General features: G+C 46.0%; 1 long non-coding RNA gene across 1 annotated transcript in view; it reads right to left on the bottom strand.

Annotated features, from left to right (window-relative positions):
- The window catches only part of LOC121108609, a 32,790-nt gene extending 13,616 nt beyond the window's left edge, over positions 1 to 19,174 (bottom strand). The window contains exon 1 of the long non-coding RNA XR_005843254.1: positions 5,298 to 19,174. This is a non-coding gene — a long non-coding RNA (uncharacterized LOC121108609). The remainder of the gene's footprint in view (positions 1 to 5,297) is intronic.
- Between the last annotated feature and the right edge of the window lie 571 nt (positions 19,175 to 19,745).

Genomic DNA, 19,745 nt, shown 5'->3' with positions numbered 1-19,745 from the left:
CATACATTATACGCTCAAGGAGACAGAGCTCTCTTCTTAATATTACAAATGGCACGTGATTCCCAATTTCATATATGGCTCTAACAGTTAAAGAGCCTTGAAAGGAGGAGGAGAATCTTCTGTTTCTTCTATTTTTCTTTTCAGTCATATTCTTTAGCAGTGCTGTTTCCCCTGAGTATTAATTATTCTAATCGGGCTCATTATCCTATTCATTAGCCACGAAGTAGAGGTAATTCTCAGCGAGCTTTCAGTAACAGTGCTATTAAGACTAAAAGGCTATTAAAATTATTAATCTAAAGGAGACTTAAAAACTATAGAAACTGAGGTTAAAATCACAGCAAATAGACAAATTAGCGGGAACACTGAAGTTAAATGGCCATTTTGGTCAGATTGTCAAACTGAGATGACAGGGAATAAATCTTTGTAAATTCTTAAACAGAAAGTTAAAGAGGTAGAAAATTAGGTAGTTACAGATCATAGAAACAAATCTTGCCTGCAGCAAAAATAATAAAACCAAATTTCATTTTGGTGTATATTTTAGTGCTGGTATCAAATCACTGTTTATGTCTAGATCATAATCTCAAGACCAGTGAAGGCTTTCTCCCTAGATTTGTATTGTATGGAGGCTAATCTGTTTCTCTCTTGCTCCCAGCAGAAATTGCAGCCTTCAACAAGGCAATCTTTGAGGGAAATGTGTAGATGCTTGCACTCCTAGTTGTGAGTGTATACACACACACACACAGCTAACAACTTCTCTCAAGTCTTCACAAAATGAAACACAAAGACTACAATCTGAGGTTTAGGCTCTGGAAATTTTAGTTTGATCCTTGCCCTTCGGTGGAGTCTCCACATGAATTCATAGCTTTATCAGGCTTCCTCAGATGATCTATCACCCCCAAAATTTCAGGCCTTCATCCTGCTGTGGGCCCTCAGATATCCTCCCTCAGCATCTCTTCTGGGGTTCTTATAAGCCAAGCACGGATTCTTGGATTTAGGCAGCGAATACGAATCCAAGCAGTTCAGCCTATGCTGCTAAGCCAGACATTTCCTTAGAAGTGTACCTATGATTATGACAAAAAACAAAAGCAGAGACAAGGAACATGTGAGACCATACCTAGGCTCTCCTCTCTGCAGTTAGGTGATCAGAGCATACCTTTGATACTATTAAACCCCTGGCTGAATTTCTAAAAAGTCACAAAGAACCGAAAAGTCTACTGAAAAAGAACAGGTCACAGAGATACAGCAGCAAGAATGGATTTGAACAGGCTAGGTCCTTCCAGTTTGCCATTGTCTACCCAGACCTTTCACCTCAATAGCATAAGGCAACAGAGAATGGATAATTGCTTCCATTACCTGATCCCAGGATTGCCAAGATGGCTTAAAAACAAATTCTGATCATTGGTGCATTTATTGTTTCTCTTCTATGGAATAGATCTAGAAAACCATGTGTATAAACAACAGTTATTAAGTACAAATCATCTTATTTCCTATTTCACATTTTGTACTCATGGTCATTTCCTAACACATCTGAAAAACGTGTCCCAGGAAGATCTTAGTGTTCAGAAAGCAAGATGAGAAAGTAAGAGGAGAGTTTTCAGTGATACTTTAGAGGAGCTCTGCACTGGCTAAAGAGCCACTCCTGTTTCACATTTGCTTACCCAGCCATTAGGTTACCTTCAGAAAATGATTATTTCCCTCCTTGTTGCATCTCATCTCCTGCATAGATATGACTTCACTTGTCCTGCCCCATTTGTGTGCCATCGCCATCCAAGCTGTGATTCATATCCTTTCCCAGGGTCTCCTTCAAAGATTCCTGGCTATGTTTGCCACAGAGAGCCTTTTCATCTTCAGACCATGAAATAAGTTCTGCTACACTGTATGTTTGTAAGTGGTATCACTGACTGACTTTCAGAAACAACAGCAACTGTGGAAGAATTTTTAAGGCTGAATGTCATTCACCTCATTAGATCTGTTTCGTAGGAAAAATAGTTTGGCAAGAGTTGAGCACCAAGTGGAAAACAGATGCTGAAATTAGTTGGTCAGTTCCTCAACCATCTACAGCTCCACTGAAAGGTGCACACAGCCTGCCTTGTAACACTGGATCTCTATGTCAGTCCCACATAGCCAAACTACACCAGGATTTTCTATCACTTTTTAAATCTGAAAGCAAATCTATCATCCCAAAGGCAAAACAGACAGTATCCTACATTAGTCAAACTGCTAATCCTTTGGTGAATGAAACCTGTCTCTTAAGCTTGCTCAGAGTTTTCCAAAGTTCTGAATAGCTTTCCTCATTTAAAATGAGCTCCCCTCCACACCCAGGCTTTGATGGGGCACTATGATTGTTATGAGCGTTTCAAGTAGGTCTCAAGTTTCATTACTGTATGCAGATTATTTCAGAAAAGTGAAATCAGCCTTCAAAGGTTGTGCAGCCTGCTAGCATCCCTCTTGTCCAATTCTTACTTCATTCAGTTGAGTTTTGCATACAGAGGGAAGTGATTCAGAAAAGATTCATTTTCTGTGGTAATCGGTGCTGGAAAAACATCAGTAAAACTACCACCACATCAATCAGCATTAATTCTTCTGGGTCCTGCTCCTCACTTACATACTCCTCAAAGCACACGCAGGCAGAGGCAAACACTCTGCTCTGGAGAATTTCAGAGCATGGGACCTCACAGGAAGGCTGCAGTATTGATCCCACGGTGTGAAGCCATCAACTCTGGCCAGACTAAATTTTACGTACTTTGTTACTTAAAGGAGAGGGGAAAAAACACCCAGCTCACCTGTCAGTGAGCCAGAGAGTTCCTGCCTGCCCATACGGGAATGACTCTTTCAGGAAACCAAGAAGCACATGTTTTCTTGGTAATGCCATCTTACTTACGTCCTTGTGCACAAATTAAATAAAATGTTACGCAAATACTTCCTACACTACTACATACATAGCCAAAATATAACTTACTATTGGAGGATATAATTTTAGACCTTGCACTCAGCATATATTAGAACATACAGTTCTGTATATTTATATCATTTTCTCGATTCACAGATGAGTGACAAACAGGAGAAAAGTTATTTTTAGTGAAAAGAGAAGCAGGCAGACAATTTCATACAAATCTGTAGAAGAAAACCACACTTTGAGATCTTTTTCAAGAATTATCAAAGAACTGCATTCGTTGTACGTCCACATTTAAGAGTTATGGGGCAGAACTGCAGCTGGCACTGGCTTCCCAGCAACTCCTGTTGACTGCATTGCTTATTCCAGCATGAGATCTTGCATTTCTTTATGGCTAGCTACCAGGCAGAAGTAGATACAGGCCCTGCTCCATGGAGGATCTTTGCAGGCATCCAGCCCTAAGAAACAACAGTCAGCAGCTAGAGAGCATGAGGTAATAAAATCTTCAGCAATGCCATGCTTCCAAATATACAGTGCCCAGAGTGGGGACAGCATGAGAAAAGACTTAATAGGATCACACAGGTCTTAACTGTGTCTTTGCTTCCCAAGCTACACTTGGCTGCACTTTTAAGGAATCCATTTATGTCATTGAGATAGCATGGAGCTGTCTTTTGTCTCCAACTCTGTTTCACAAATTCTTGCACTAGCTTTACCTACCATCTCCTCCTTTTTCTTCCAGGTATAACTGATGTAATTATTACTAGAAATTTTTTTCACTCTATAAGAATCTACCCAACTTTCCACATTATTTACTTAGTGAATTCCAGTAACCCAAAAGGTAAGGATCAGATTCTGACATTGGCTAAGCCTCTGTAAGACTGAAATAACTCCACTGATTTGAGGAGAATTTGCCTGGATTTACATCGATATGAGTAAGATATAAATCTGGCCCACAGTTTCTATTTCTTCACTCACTTTGGACTTCACCACCCAGCTGCAAACGATTTGACTAAAGCCAGAGACGAACCTTTCCACAATGCTGATGTTCCATGATCTTTCCCAGCTATAGAACTTCAGCTCCCGATCCCACAAAGCTTCTGTGTACAGAAGAAATCTAAACCTCCGGTATAAATCTGAATTAATAGTGTGAAGATTTTACTGAAGTGCCGTCAGATTTTCTTAACAAGTTCTAATTTCATAAGAAACTTCAAAAGCAGCAAACTACTACTTCTTTGGTCACAAAGTCCCTTTTAAAAACTAACACAGCCATACGTTGGCCATAAATTATTGCAGTATCCTCTCCTCTCAGAACCACTCATGTGTTCCCCCAGCATATAAAGTGGCTTTACTACATGAACTGGGCACTTCATGCTTAGCACTTCTTTTGGTGTTTATCATCAGCAGTTCTCTGCAGTACAGTGATTTCATCTTGTGGATAAGATGCATATGGCTGTCAACTGTCTTCTGCTACAGAGACTTTTGTCCTCCTTTGGCTCTGTCTGCCCCAGAGCAAGCTATGCTGGCAGTGGCACCATTTACACCATGACCCTTGCCTGACAGTTCATTGTTTCACACGATTCTGCCCCCCAGGCAGCAGCAATTCTGTTGCAGGCACAAGGCAATTTCGTCTTAGGGTCACTGTTGGCAGTGAATGCCAACAGCACAATCAAATGGCACTAAAGCCAGTGGGACCGCGGCCGGGCTCTGGGTCAGCTCATTCATCCAACAGCATTTTGTGGAGCACCACAGCCATGCACTGTGTGTGCACTGGATGACGGTTCCTGTGAGAAAGTCATTTTCCTCCCCCCTGAGTTATTCAAAGCACTTTTAAATAAGTGGAAAAGCAGCAACTCCCTTCAATTTTTACTTTAGCTGATTGGCACAGCCATCAATAGAGTTTAAATCAAGAAACTTACTGTAGCTGAAGTTATCTTGACCCATATCCATCATCAGGGTAATATCATTTTTAGCTTGCTGCCTGAGGGCACATAACTGACATTTTGTGTATATAAAGTATTGGCGTTCCTCATATGCCAAAGTTTAAACCACAGAAAGAATCTTCTGGCAGATCACAACAGATGCTCCCCAGAGGCAGCTGAAACGCTCTATTATCTGTGCGTGCCTGCGTCCGCTGAGAGTCACACATCGGCTGCTCTCCACCATCCAGCGCTTCACGGCACAATGCAGGCCTTATCCCCACTGCTTGCAGCAGGGGCTCCCGTGAGCCCCAGGGCCGTGTTCCCACAGGCACTGGGGATCCCAGCACATGCCCCCACAGTGATTCTCTGCATGGGGATGGGGGCACAGGGTGGGTGAGGAAATGGCTGCAAAGAGATATGGACTTGCAAAGGGTGGGGAATCCATGAAGCAGCTTGCCTTGAAAACACCGAGATGTGTTCCTAACCTCGTACACCAGATTTTCCTCCCAGAGGACCCAGGCGAAGGGGGACTTTTCCTCAGCACTCGTCCCTCAGGGTTGTTTCAATGGGATCTCTTCAGACTTTGGCATCTGTTTCTCAGACCCTCGTTTTCTTCCTTACAGATCTAGAATGGAAATAGGAAAAGCTACCAGAGAGAGCAGTGTTTATCTTTGGTGGTTTTTTTATAGAAAGAGATTGAGCGTCTGTTTGCAGTAGTAAATGTTGTGATTTTTAGTTATGAGAAAGCTAGTCAATGTGGTATCTCATTTCAGCTTTTCCATTTAGAGAACTGAGAGATGGAACAGAGCATAAATTCTGTTTAAATAAGCCTCTCTCCTTCAGTTAAAACAGCAGCATTTTAGAACAAACAGACTTGTGTTAAGGAGACAAGAGTTTGTATTAAAGTTTTCTCTGCACAACTCTATAATTCATATCAAATCCCACATGACATTAAAAAAACAAACCAACAAACAAACAAAAAAACTTAAATTCAGCATAATTGTAATTTGGACTTACTGCAAGCTTTATTTGTACTCCCAGCCAGGCTGATGTGCCACCACACAATCCACTGCTCTGCCCTGGTTCAGAACTGCAGTTAAAGTGGATCAGAGTGTGTGGCTTGAATACGCTCAATAGGCCAAAAATAACTTGTTACACACGGCTGTGCTTTGGTTCCTTCCCATAGTATTTACCAGATTCATTCTTCTTTGTAAAGATATCGTTTCCAATTTTACAGGAATGTAACACTACATTGGATACCCACCTCAACTATTAGGTTTCCATATTCTCACCAAACACTTCAGGAAACTGCAGTAACTTTTCCTATAGGTCCACACATCAATATACAATAATCTAACCAGTTCAGCCAGCCAGCATTTTCACTATTGTTCAAAGGCATAGATTCTGTTTTCAGCCTGTTCCAGCATTACATAGCTGCTGCCTCTCCTCCGCAAACATTAAGTTCATCTTGAGGGTAGGCTCAAGTGGTTGACCTATAACAAAGTAAACACATGTAGCTCAATCACATGAGCAAAACGCATGCTTGTGTGAGGTTGCTTGACAGTCTGGGGTCTGTGAAGGCAAACGTGTAGCTGCAGCAGTGCAGGCTGCTCCAGAGGGAATAGTTTACACAAAGGCAGAGCAGAGTTTAGATGAATGTGCTCTGGTACGGACGGCGATGTTGCAACCTTGGCCAAGATCACAGCAGAGCCTCATTTCACAGCCCACACTATGGTGAAAACCACACTTTCTTCTTGCCAGAGCGCTTAAACCTGACCATCAACAGGCTGCCCCAGACACTTCCCTCTCTTAGGAACTATTCCAGGCTCTCAGCAGCACCAAGGCTGGGAACTGCTGAAGAGGAAGCCCAGGTTGGAGTGGTTGATCAGTGTCCCCTTTCTCTGCCCACAGCAGAGGGGAGAACATCTCCCAGGGTCCCATAGGAAGCACTCAAGAGTTTATCTTTCCATCCAAATACATTACCTCAGGAGGAAAAACACCCACAAATATCTGAAATTACATCAGAAAGGATCCATGAACCTCAGAACTATGTCCCACAGGCTGGACATCCTCTGTCCTGTGCTCCAGTCCCAACACACACACACCTCAGCTGCATTGCTCACGCATTCCTTCACCCTCTCCACCATCTTCCTTCCACCCTTCCAGCCATGTCACTGACCGCAGCTGTGCTCCAGCACAGCATTTGCAGCTGTGGTGTTGTTCTCTCTGCCTGCATATCCCCCAACTCTTTCCTCTGTGTGCCCATCCGCAGCATCTGGGCTACGTTCCAAAACTCTGCAGTCAGTTCTTCTGCAAGTTAAAAGCACCAAAAATGTGAAAGTGAAAAAAATAACTTTTCCCCTCCATGGGAACATTTGAAAAAAAAAACAAGATGCAAGTTGTGCCTGCATTCAATTAAGAGACAAACATTTTCAAGCACCAGCTTCCTCTGACATGGGGAGCAAACCAAGCAGCACATCAGCCACTGTGTGCTCAAGTGTTGTGGTGTCTTAACACCCCAGGGTTTGGCTGCAGATAAGGACCTACTCCTCAAGACAGTGGCAGATGAAAGTACGAGTTACTAAGAAACAACTCCACAAGTAACTGTGTGCCAGAAATGCCACACCTGATCAAGTCCAGCAAAAATGTTGGTCCCAATAATTCAACATCTGCATACACTGAGCGATGATTGGACTTCTGGTAAACTTGGAAGAGGAAAAGGTTTGTCACTTCTATGAAATAATTGTTCTCTGCATGCAGAGTATGTCTCTTTTCAGCATCTACTGTCATTAATACATGTCACTGGTTGTTCACAGACGGGTTCTTTCAAGTATATGGAGTTGATCAAAATGCAGATGTGAATATCACTCATATCTAAACAGAGCTCCTTCTTACTTTTCATTTCTCCACCCTTTTTGCACATTTTCATCACAACATAAAAAGATTGATTACAATATTACAATTGCCAGTGGTGTCATATTTCAAACCCACCAGAAGTTTCTCTTCCTGCTCATATAAAATAATCTCAGCTAAGCACAGTTTTAGAGAGTTTTCCAAAAAACAAAACAAAACAAAAGAAGAACAGAAAAGAAAAAAGAAAAAAAGAAAAAAAGAAAAAAAGATTATGAACTCATGGTTAACCACCATGGTTATCAAGAGCTACAGTTCACAGCTTCTCTATCACACCTCCCATGGCCAGCACTCAAGGTTTGCCTGGTAACTTCCAAAGCCTAATTGGTTTCTTCTTAACACACCCCAAAAAGTTTTATGCTAAATCCATACAGGCAGACAGCACCCTGACAACAGCAAGTTCATCTCCCCTGTCTCTGCACAGCACGTGTCTGGCCCACCGTGGGCTCTCCCATGCACATCAGCAGGAGGAGCGGGGTGATCCCACAGCAGTGGGGCACAGAGCCCATCTCATGCCCCTCAGGGGCTGTTTATTCCCGCTGTCAACAGCAGCAGTTGTGTGCAGACAGTGTTACTAAAACTGTTTTGATCTCATTGCAGAAGGAATAAACAAACTCACTGGTTTGGGAATAGCCCTATACCTCTCCTCCTAACAAAATCCATCCTGCATTAGCCAGGCTTACACAGTATAGAACGTTTGGCAACTAGAATCATCACCAGAAAAGTAACTGTTGAGTTTCTAATAGTTTGAACTCAGTCTAGAACTAAAGGTCAGTTTGCATCAGGTTTTGTATTTAACGAGTAAAAGTTAAGTGCTTAAAAATACATCGTGTCCACAGGAAAGTACTTCGCCCACCAGGTTTAGAGCAGAGCAGTGATGCTCTGAAACCTTACAAGCACCATAAGTTACCACCCCTTTATCAAGAAAATCAGAACACAAGTGCTGCCCTGAGAGTTTTCAGGATTTTACCACCCCCACAAAAGACAACAAGTGCTTAGAAACTGCCCTTAGAAAGAGAAAAGCTATTTTAATTAAGCTGCTGGGCCGCTTTCCTTGTCACCTCTGTCCAGCAATGAAACACTTTTTCCTTTAATAGAGAGGTTTCTCAAAACACCCCAGCTATAAGCAGCCTTTGGTGTTTGAACACCAGGGACTGGTGTAGCCCTGCATGCACACGACTCTGCCCTGCAAAGCCAGCTCAGCCCTCAGAGGGCTCAGAAAGGGAGCTCTCAGCACGCTGGAGGATCTGGGCCAGGATGCTGTCCCAGTGACCCACAGGACAGTGTGGCAGCCAGATGAGAGCACTGTGGGGCAGAAGCTTTCACTTTTTATCTAAAGGACAGCAGTATCTCAGGCATCTTCGAGCAGTGATGAAGCAGCTTCTGTGTGGTCGGCAAGAATATAAGAACTGGTACAACAAGCAGACATTGTCCCTTTGGATGATAGGAGGTGTGGCTGGGGAGAAAAACTCACGTGCAAGTTCAGGGCTTCACAGAGACAGTGGGAAGCAGATTTCGTCTAATAAAACATTGAAAGCGAGCATCAGCAGAGAAGCAGGATAGTATTTGATAGCAGCTGGTGCAGTCCTGAAAGCATGTGCAAAAGGAATGCGTCAGTTTTTGCGTACAGGAAGCCAGCATGAGAGCCATCACAGTTAGAAGTGGTTATAAATACTGAGTTTATTGAGTTTATTGTCAGTTATCTTGACACTGACAAGATAAACAGCTTTTCACTAACTTGTGTCCAGCATGGGAAAACTTCCCTTAAAATAAGTCTAAAAATAGCTTTTTGTCATCAGCTGTGAGAAAACTGTAACTGAAATAGAAGAGTTATTTTACTCGCTGTGATATTTATGTTATATCATCATGCTTTTGCATCCAGTACTAAAGTATCCTAATGCAGCAGCCAGGAAATGTAATTCCTGTTTAACTTGTAAGAATTACCAGTTAATGAATACCATTCAAAGCCACCTTCTTATCCTGGTCAAAGAAAATACCGTTCCTTTGTAAGGAAGGAAGTTCACTCCGCTTTGCTAGAAAATATCCAGACAACACAAATGCAGGTGGAAAAAATGCAGGTCCATGAGACAGAGTACTGATATTCCTAAAATGGTTTTCAAGAAGTCAAAATTAATCCCAGGGGGGAAAAAGGAAAAAGAAAAAAAAGAAAGAAAGAAAAAAAAAACCTTGAATATTATTTTTGTCCTGCAGCTATACTTCTGTGATAAAGGAGCTTAACAAACCAGACCAAACACACAGGACAGGAGAAGAAGAGTGCAGACCCCAGGCAGGCGCTGGAGATGGAACAAGGGTAGAGGTCTAGGTTCTCAAGTCCTGACAAGTAAGAATAATGGTTCTGAAACCTGACAGCGACACAAAGGCTTACGAATAACAACCAAACACACCAACAAAGTCCTCCTGGGTGAAGCACAAGCAGATCTAGGAGCAGAAGTCAAGAATATAACCAAAGGCAAGGCCAAGGTCCACCTGGGGCTGGCAGAAGAGCAGTAGCCAACAGCCAAGGGCTGCGAGTCTCCAGGGGCTTGCTCACAGGCAGGGTAGGAAACCAACCACCTCCCCACATAGAATGGCTTGCATTGGAGGGGACCTCACAGATCATCTAGTTCCAGTGACCCTCCTCTCAGCTCTGCCCCAAGCTCCTCAGAGCACAGAACCAGCCCTCAGATGCTCTCTGATTTTCCACTTTCCAAAGGTTTCATTACAGAGCAAATTCACCCAGCAGAAGTTTGAGTTTAGGTCTCTTGCTGAGTAATACAGCAACAGGAGCACAGATGCTGCTCACCAAGTTTCATGGTAAGATTTAATATCATTAATGACCACAGATGACAGTGAAAATTGATCTAGCAGTCAACCTTTCAGATCACCTACAAAAACCCAACAGCAGTTTCACACTATTATCTTTGCAGTCATTCTTTGTGGAAAGGCTGAGAGTGGCAAGAAAGCCCTCACATGGTTCGTATTAAAGTTAGCAAAAATCCCTTGTACCAAGGTAACTCCAAGCCTTGCAGAAAACTGATCTCACTGTGATGAAGCCAAGGGGCAGGCTGCTCCCATGTGTTTCCCATTTCCCCACCAGCACAAGCTGCAGACACACAGAGAGCAGGCAGGGAGGTTAAGCAGAGCTCATTTTGGCTCTGGTGTATGTACAGCAAGAAACTGGAATGTAGCTGCAGGCACTCCTCTGCCCTGGGTCTGCCAGTCAGAAGCTATCCATGGGGACCTCACCTGAGAGGTGGCAGCTCACAGCACCTGTCCTAACAGCTGTCTTTTGAGACATCATCAGCTTCACAATAATTCATTTAAACCTGGTGATTCTGAACTATTTCCTGTTGTGTGCAATGCTCCTGCACTTTCCATGCACCTGTGCTCTGTTTTTCTCACTGCTGGGGAGCAAGTCACTGGGTCAAGATGTGAGCTTCTCCTTTCTTCTTCTGTGAAAGGCTGTCTGCAAGCTTCTGCCAAGGAGAGCTGGCCATAGCTCAAAGTCCTCACTGTCCATTGTGCTCCAGGGAGCTGGGGTATCTGTATGATGCATACGCATGTGTAGCATACACACACAGCAAGATGTCTCCTCTGTGTGCCAGGTCACCACTGGTTCCCTCTGACACTGGAGGAAGTCACAGATCTGTTGCTCAGGGCTTAGGTTGCCTCTGCCATGGCCCATGTCCCCATCAGCTCTTGGAAAACACTGTGGCAAAGCAGACACTGTGTGGACATCTGGGCTGCCTCGAGTTGTGTGGGGGGCAGCATCACTGCTGAGACTAAAAAATGCCACTCCCACCACCACACCACAGAAAACCTCACTAAAATTGTAGCCACTTTGGCACATACTGGGGAGTGTGATAAGGACTGCTGTAATTCCCATGAAGAGAACAGAGATGAAATGAAGCATTCAGAGCTTCCTCTTATGTTTTCAGCAGAGCCATGAGAAGAGAGGACTGATGCTATATGACCACTGTCAGCTCCTGGTAGCTGCCAGCTCCCAGGGACAGCCCTTGCAACCCTGATGGGAGCTGACAGCATCACAGAAGGGCTGAGGTGGGCAGGACCTCTGGGTCCACGTGGTCCAACCCATGCTCAAGCACAGACAGCCAGAGCAGGGTGCTGGGACCGTGTCCAAATAGTGCATCACCAAAGGCTAAAGTCTGGGTGACAGAGCATCACAAAAGTTTTGAGATCCTCAAGAGGATGTGCTGCAAACGGGTGGGTGAAAATAGGTGTGGTGGTCACTCAGAGCAGCAGACGCTGGTGGTGGCTGTACAGAGAGGAGGGAACTGCTGTGGCCATCCTGGGGCTGCACAAATGGGCAGACAGGTGGTGGGAGGGAGCCTCAAAGGGGCCAAATGCTGCTGTGATTTTAAGTGAGAGCTGGGCTTGTTTCTGCATTCTGGGTTATCCAAGCCAAAAACTCCTTGATTTCAAGAACAAGAATTTTGGTATCTTGGGAACGTCTCTGAATTAAGGAATCTGTCGATGCTTTGGAAGAACAAACTTCATGATAAAAACTACCTTGGCAAAAGCCTCCCTGGATTTTTCCCCGCATGTTGCACGGGGCTGACATCTGACTCCCTTCCTACAGCAAAAAGCAGCGCTATCTTTTCTAAACAGACGAAAGCAGCATTTTTGCAACGTGGATTCATCTTCCCTCTAAAAATGCGAGTCTGGCTGTAAACAAACCAAGATAGAGTTAAAGGATTCCTTGAACCAGCAGCCTCTGACAGCTCCCACCAAGGTACCACACGCTCCTCCTGAGGGGACCTGACTCCTTTCTGAGGATCCCAGACAAAAAATGCAAAGGCAACATAAGCAAGGAAGGCTGTGAAGGAAGGGAAACTCTCCTTTTACCCATTTCCAGAAATCTGAATTATTCGGGACCTCAGCTAATAATGACACAACCTTAAAAATCCTGCAGGGAATAATAATAAATAAGGAATGGCTCTGTGTTTCTGATTTTCCAACCCCACAGGTAAAACAGAAGTTCCCCAAAGTCTGGCACAGCAGTTTGGAGAGGTCAGGTGGGGTATTCTATTGAAAGAGCGATGCTGGGAAAGGATCTGAAGGGAAAGGCAGCAGCAGTTAGTGTGACGTGATTCAAGACAACAGTAAATCTCCATAGGAAATGGCTTGTGCTCGATACTGCTGGAGCTGTCCCACATCCCACAGCACCGCACCTACTCTGGAAGCAATCAGTTTGTCTGGAAATCATCACACTGAAGCCAATGGAAATACTGCCAGAGCAGAAACAGCAGAGTTTCCAATATTGACTTTGTATCGATTCTCATGGACCTAACATGGCAGACACCTGGAAACCTTTGCAGAGAATCTATCCCCACTTATCTGTAAAGCCTTGTTGCATCATACTGTCCCAAGACATACAGTATGAACTTTAACTTATTTGGGGTTTTTTTTTTAGAAGGTGCACTACAAACTGTAAAATTTCTGACACTTCTTTCCAACCTAAAAGCAACCAATCAACCTCTCCTGGGAACGTGGGATTCGCTTGTTTTCTCACCTCTACATCCTTAAATGGCTGCACTTGATTTAGTTTGCTGATTAATACTGTCTATTTTCTTTCGCTTTGCCTGCACAGAAGTGATGTAAATATAATGCCATGCTGAGACATTCAGAGATCCAGGAACCAATTCAGCAAGAAACTCGCATGTGTCTAAGTATGCTAATCATCCCTGGCTCACAGTCAGCACTCACCGCCTTGCTGAATTGAGATGCTGAACATGGTTTTCAGAGGAACTTCCTTGAAGATCACAGACATCACCTCAGTTCAGAGCCTTACTGACTGCACAGAGCTTAGAGCCGTGGGCAAGAGCACAGTGCATACCCCACGCTCCTCGCTGAAGGAGACAGAGGTCTAGCCATGATTCATGCGAAGACTTCACAGAAATCAAAGCAAAAATGACTGGCTCCTACTGAGTGACTTTAAAAGCAACCTGGTATAAATAAAATATGTCAGTTTGCATTTTTGTCCCAGATTGCAGCTCTGACTTCTCAGAACTTTTTTTGTAACGGCTGAGGATGACTCTCAGACGAGGAAGTTCACAGCCCTATTAATCATTGATACACCTATTTTGCACGGGGTCTGTTTGCATGGAACCAGGTCACCATAAGTCTTCTGCTCTGTGAAACTACATTCATTAATGCCTCTTTTTTAGGCACAGCAACCAAATCAGTGTTTCAGTTTCCACTGATACCGGAGTTTTCCAAATGTAAGCCAGTATGTTTCAGCACTGCAAGCCAACAGCACAGCTTATAACTGTTTTATACAGTTCTCTTAAAGCAAACATTACCATAATTCCTCACTCACAAGAAGGAGTAAGAACACCGTTTAATTATCTGTGACATGATGAAGCACGCATAAGCAACGAGCAGATTTACAGCCTGGTTGTTGTTGTAACTGATCCCAATTACTACGTTTCTCTGCTCACCCTACCAGAAACATCTGCCTCGCCGCCCGGGATGGGGATAACCACTGCTATCTGACATTCCAGTGGTTTACAAGGACAATGCAATTACAGCTTCAAGTCTGGCATAAGCAAACAGACAAGCATTCTGCCGAACGCATCTGCAGTCATTCAAGCTACAGAGATGCATCTTCCCATCCTTAGTAATGGGATGGAAGAGATGTTCAGCTGGAAGAGCGAGCATTCTGCTACAGATCTTGTAAAGTTTGATTATTTTTCTGACAAACGTAGCCTGGCAGAAGTGAAGTTTAACAAGCTAAAGAATACTTCTGAATGACCTTCCTTGTGTCTCGCGCTGACATCTGGTGCTGGAATACAAATTCAGAAGTATGGAAAGAATCACTGGGGGAGAGGGGGAGAGAGGGACCGAGGAAGGGAGAACGCGGATGGAAAATCTCACTGGTTCCACAAAACCTAACTGCTCATTCCAGTTACCCCTGTGCACAGCTTGCTCTTCTTGGCTGCTTTCGGCACAGATTAGCGACCTTCAACCCTGACAAATATGTTGCCCTCATGCTTTTGTGATCTCCTAATCTCTCAGAAGGTGACACATTCTGAGATTAAAGCAGACGCACCAGGATCCCAGTGGAAGCACAATACAGATGCAGCTGTGATGAATGCCAATTAAAACAGTAGCGGTATGTGACAGCTGTTTACAATTACATTTAATTAGCAAGTTTTAAACACCTTGTTATTGGGCTCCTCTTTGAATTGTGCAGCTACAGTGGGCCCTGAGTCTGGGATATCCATGGGGCCTGCTGCCCCACAACCATGGCATGAAGGGTGCTAACAGAAAAGCTTTGTGCAATCTGCTGGTGTCTCCCTAAAAAACAAAACAAAACAAAACATACCTCCTAAAGAATAAAAGAACCTGAAGTATGGGAGGAATGTGGGCACGGGATTCTGCCCAGAGGAATCATTGAGCACAATTTGCCTATGGCGTTCCCTATGCCTAGTAATAAATCTTGGACCTCACCTATAAAAACAGAAGCCAAACTCTACAAGCAAGCATCTACAACAGTATCTAGCCAAAAGACAAGAAAGTTTAAGGCTGCCCGTAAGCCCTATTTGCCAGGTCTCAGACCAGTTTCAGGCACCAGACCTCTTCTCCTTGAGCTGAGCCCCTACTCAGGACTCCCTTCTATCATGTGAAGCATGTGGAGACACATCAGCTGTTCCTCTCCTGGGAACACAAATACTGCCCAGGGATGCTGCCAGACGCAGCCGTCCATACCATTGGGCAGGAAAGACATGCCAGGGCAGCCCTGGGGGTGCAGGGACTGGGAAGCAATGGGACAAATGTGGTCAAACGGCTGCACTCAGCTGCAGGCTAAAGTACATACCTTGGCACCAGCTCTCAGTACCTCCCATAAACACAGCAATTAGGCCAGCATTAACTAGGTCACTTGAGAAATGCAGGTACTCTGCACAGGCTGGGAACCCAAATGTGTCCTCAGGGACACCAACAGGCTGGTGCTGCCCAGGAGATGTCTGTGCCACATCTTCCCTCTGGTTCTTACCTAAATGAAGGTAATTCATTTTCTGTTCATTGGCTCACCACAAGAAACGCACCATGGGAGCAGGTCCAACATTGAATGCAAGTGTGCAGCAGAATGATCACCCCAGTGACCAAAAATACCCACATCTCTGCAAACCTTCACCCTCAGGAAAGGGAATAAACACCTAAAGCTGCCTTTCACGGCAGCGGCCAGGGAAGGGCTTTGGCACTATGCAGGACCAGGCTGCTGCAACCCAGAGGCACCTCTCTACTTTTAACTTAGAGAGGGGTGGCTTAGCTTAGATGCTAAGAGGAAATTCATTACTCAGAGGGCAGTGAGGCGCTGGCACTGCTGTCCAGACGGCTGTGGATACTCCATCCCTGGAGCCACTCAATGCCATGTAGGATGGGGCCCTGGGCAGTCTGAACTGGTGGGGGGCAGCCAGCCCTCAGCAGGAGGATGGAACTGGATGGGCTGTAAGGTCGCTGCCAACCCACACCCTTCTATGATTCTGTGATTCAATGACACCCTGCTCCTCAGGTGGGTTAACAGCAATGCAGGCTGCTCTTCTCCCAGAGCCAAAGGAACGAGTGCTTATTGCCTGAGCAGCCACACCGTGACTGGGGAATCATGTGTCATATTTCAAAGGTAACTTGGAAATTACAGTTTGGAGCGCTTGACATCTTAAGAGATCTATACTTCACGTTGACACATATAAACAAAAAATGAGACCATACTGCATAATGTCAAGCAGCTTTTTAGCTTGTTTTAAAAGAGGCAACCTTTACAATGTAAAGACACACTTTATTTAGGTCTGAATGGGTCATTTTTCTTTTTTTTTTTTTAATTCTGGCAGCAGCCGTTCCTTTTTCTTCACACACACACACACACACACACAAAGAAAATAAATAAATAAAATAAAACCAGCTCCTCGACAGTTCTGCTTAAGAATTCATGATCTCTGTGCAGAAATATAATCAATTCTCAAGGTTTTACAGCTTTTACGTATCAGCTCCTAACAGAACTGCGGACACTCTCCAGCAGCTGCCTTAGTTTCCAGCAGGTGAGAGCACACCCAGCCCTCAGGAACACCCCCCGGCCCCAGGGCTGGCGGTGCAGTGTGGGGCAGCAGGTACATCGCTGCTGTGATTAACAGCCAGCAGGGTCACTCCCCATCTATTCCAACCACCCTATCACGGCAGCGAGGACATCTGCATAACATTTCCTTTCACCGTGGCTCACGTGAGCTAAATAATGTGCATGTTATAACCAGGCTTTCAGCAGCTTTTAATAGTAAGGAAAATAAACTGTGGTATTGCAGTGTCTCGGCTTCATCACCTGATGTTGTTTTTAGGAAATTAGTGATTTTGCACTGACAAAACCCACACAAAGGAATACCACATTGACCCCATTTCATTTGGTGCATGTAGGAACTGTTCAGTTTACATCTCTCTGTTAAAATCATAGAATCGTAGAATGGCCTGGGTTGAAAAGGACCATAATGATCATCTAGTTTCAACCCCCCTGCTATGTGCAGGGTCACCAACCATCAGACCAGGCTGCACAGAGCCACATCCAGCCTGGCCTTGAATGCCTCCAGGGATGGGGCATCCACAGCCTCCTTGGGCAACCTGTTCCAGTGTGTCACCACCCTCTCAGTGCAAGACACTCATTTCAGTGTTTCCCTGCCCAATCCCTAACAGGAGGGCTGCATCTATGCCTCAAACCTTCCTGTTCAGGCTGCAGCCTGGGAGATGCTCTCTGTGTATGGCGCACTGTGTGCATGGGACGCTGTGTGTGTAGGGCACTGCACATGGGTGCAAGTGGGGCACTGTGCATGGGGCACTCTGCATGCAGATGTGGATACAGGCGCACGCAGCATCTGTGGCCCCACAGCTGTTCACCAACTCGAAGCAGTGAGAGCACCCGGAGCGGTGCCGCAGAGTCAGACTCACCACTGCTTCTTGCAGTGCCTTCTGCTGGCCCCTTCTGGCATGCACCTACATATAAACAGATGCATTTATCAGATGCCTGTGTCTGTATTGTACGGATTCCGAATATACCATTTCTTTTAACACGTTGCTCTCTCATGTTCCACCAATTCACTGCTGACCACAAGCAGGAGCTTTTTCTCCAGGTGACTACTGCTGGAATGCCTGCACTAGAAAAAAAAAAAAAAAAGTCAGGATGAATTCTAAGTGATTGCTGACGTGCAATACCAACATGGGAGATATCATACTCAGCAGTATTTTATTCTGCTGCCTGAAAAGAAATCTATTGTGCAAACTGAACTTTCCCCAAAATGGAATGGTTATGAAAATAAATAGCTTGCATTTTTTAAAAAATATATAATAACATAACCCATTGAGATACTGTTTGTGCAGCAAATCTGTTTTTCCTGTAGGGATGGAGTATGTTCCCAAGGAATGCTACTTCCTCCATCATAAACAGAGCAGAAGATAGTTTTGAAATTCCACCTTAACATGCTGACTGCAGCGATGGAAACGCCATGTTGCCCGATGAAGGCTGGCATTCATCTTTCCACCTTGTCATTCAGGTGAAATTTAGAAAACGCCACTCTCAGAAATATTTGTCCTGACAACCCATCCAGATGATATTAGCAAATCGCTCCACATTTCCAACAAATATGATTCAAAATCCTTCACTACTTACAGAGAACAAACCTTGCTTCCATTTCAACCAAACCCCGGCCTGAGATCACCACCATACCTGGGGCATCTGCACCTTCACCCCCATGAGAAAATCAAGCAAATCAAGCAACAGTGTTTGTACACCCTTCACACTTGGGGACCTCATTCTACTTCCCAGGGACCAGAAAGTCCCACGCAGGTGGGACAGAGTCCCCATCTTCCTGCTGGGACAGACAGAAGGAAAAGGGGGGAAGAGAAGGAAAGAGAAAGGGAAGGGGGAAAGGAAAGAGGAAGGGAAAGGGAAGGAAGAGAAAGGAAGGCAAAGGAAAGAAGTGGCCCGGGAGCGGCACACAGGATGGAACGCAGTGATGGCGCCCGGACGTGCCACCCTCACCCCTGCCGGACCCCCGGCCGCCGCCGTGACCATCCCCGCCGCAGCAGCCGCCCTCGCGGAGGGTGGGCGGGCACGGTCACCGGCGGGGCTGCCGGGGGCTGCTCGCCTTTCCCGGGAGAGACGGACGAGCGCACACGTGTGAATGCACAACCATAAGCACTCTCACATCCCGCCGAAGGAAGCCGGAAAGCCATCCGCAGCCGGGCTGCGGGGACAGCTCCCGCACGGCCGTGCCCAGCGCCAGTCCGTCCCCCCCCCACAGCCCTCCACCTCTCCGCCCGTGGGCTCCGTTGCTCGGCGCGGCGCCGTCGCCGGCTGCGAGCTGCTCCTCGCGGCGTCCCGCTGCACAACCCGCATCCCTGCCCCTCCGGTATCCCCACCCTAAAACAGAACACAATACACACACATACACCCCCCCCCCCCCCCCCCCCCCCCCCCAAAAAAAAAGAAAAGAAAAAACAAACAAAAAAAAAAAAAAGGAAGAAGCCCAATGCAGACGGAGCGGTTTATTGGCCGGCTCACAAGCCCTGTGCTCTCCCCAGCCACCCGCCGCGTTAATTTCATAGCACCGGCGACATGAGGACCTCATACCTCCGGACAACTGGGTGAGTCATAAATACACGGCGCACGGCTGTAAGCCGAGACTGTTTACGGCCACTTTGCAGCGGCCGCCAGAGAGTCCGACTGCCGCCCCCCGTGCAGGGCGCGCAAGGGCCGCGCAGCGCCGCGCAGCAGCGCGGGAGGCACCGGGGACCCCGCACCACCGGCACCTGCGGACGGCGCGGAGCTCCGCGGGGGCGGCGGAGCCGGGGGGGCCGTGCCGGTGTTGGGTTACCCCGGCCCGGCACCGCCGCCGCGGAGCCAGCGGGTGCCGGGGCGCTGCTCCGGCGGCCGCGCAGCGCACGGTATGTCGGGCCGGTGACTTCAGCCGGGAGATATTTGGAGGCTCCGCGGGGTCCGGTGCGGGGGGCCAGCGTGTATG

Source organism: Gallus gallus, chromosome Z (genome assembly GCF_016699485.2).
Source record: "Gallus gallus isolate bGalGal1 chromosome Z, bGalGal1.mat.broiler.GRCg7b, whole genome shotgun sequence".
Lineage (NCBI taxonomy): Eukaryota > Metazoa > Chordata > Aves > Galliformes > Phasianidae > Gallus > Gallus gallus.
This window is presented reverse-complemented; position numbering and strand designations above follow the sequence as displayed.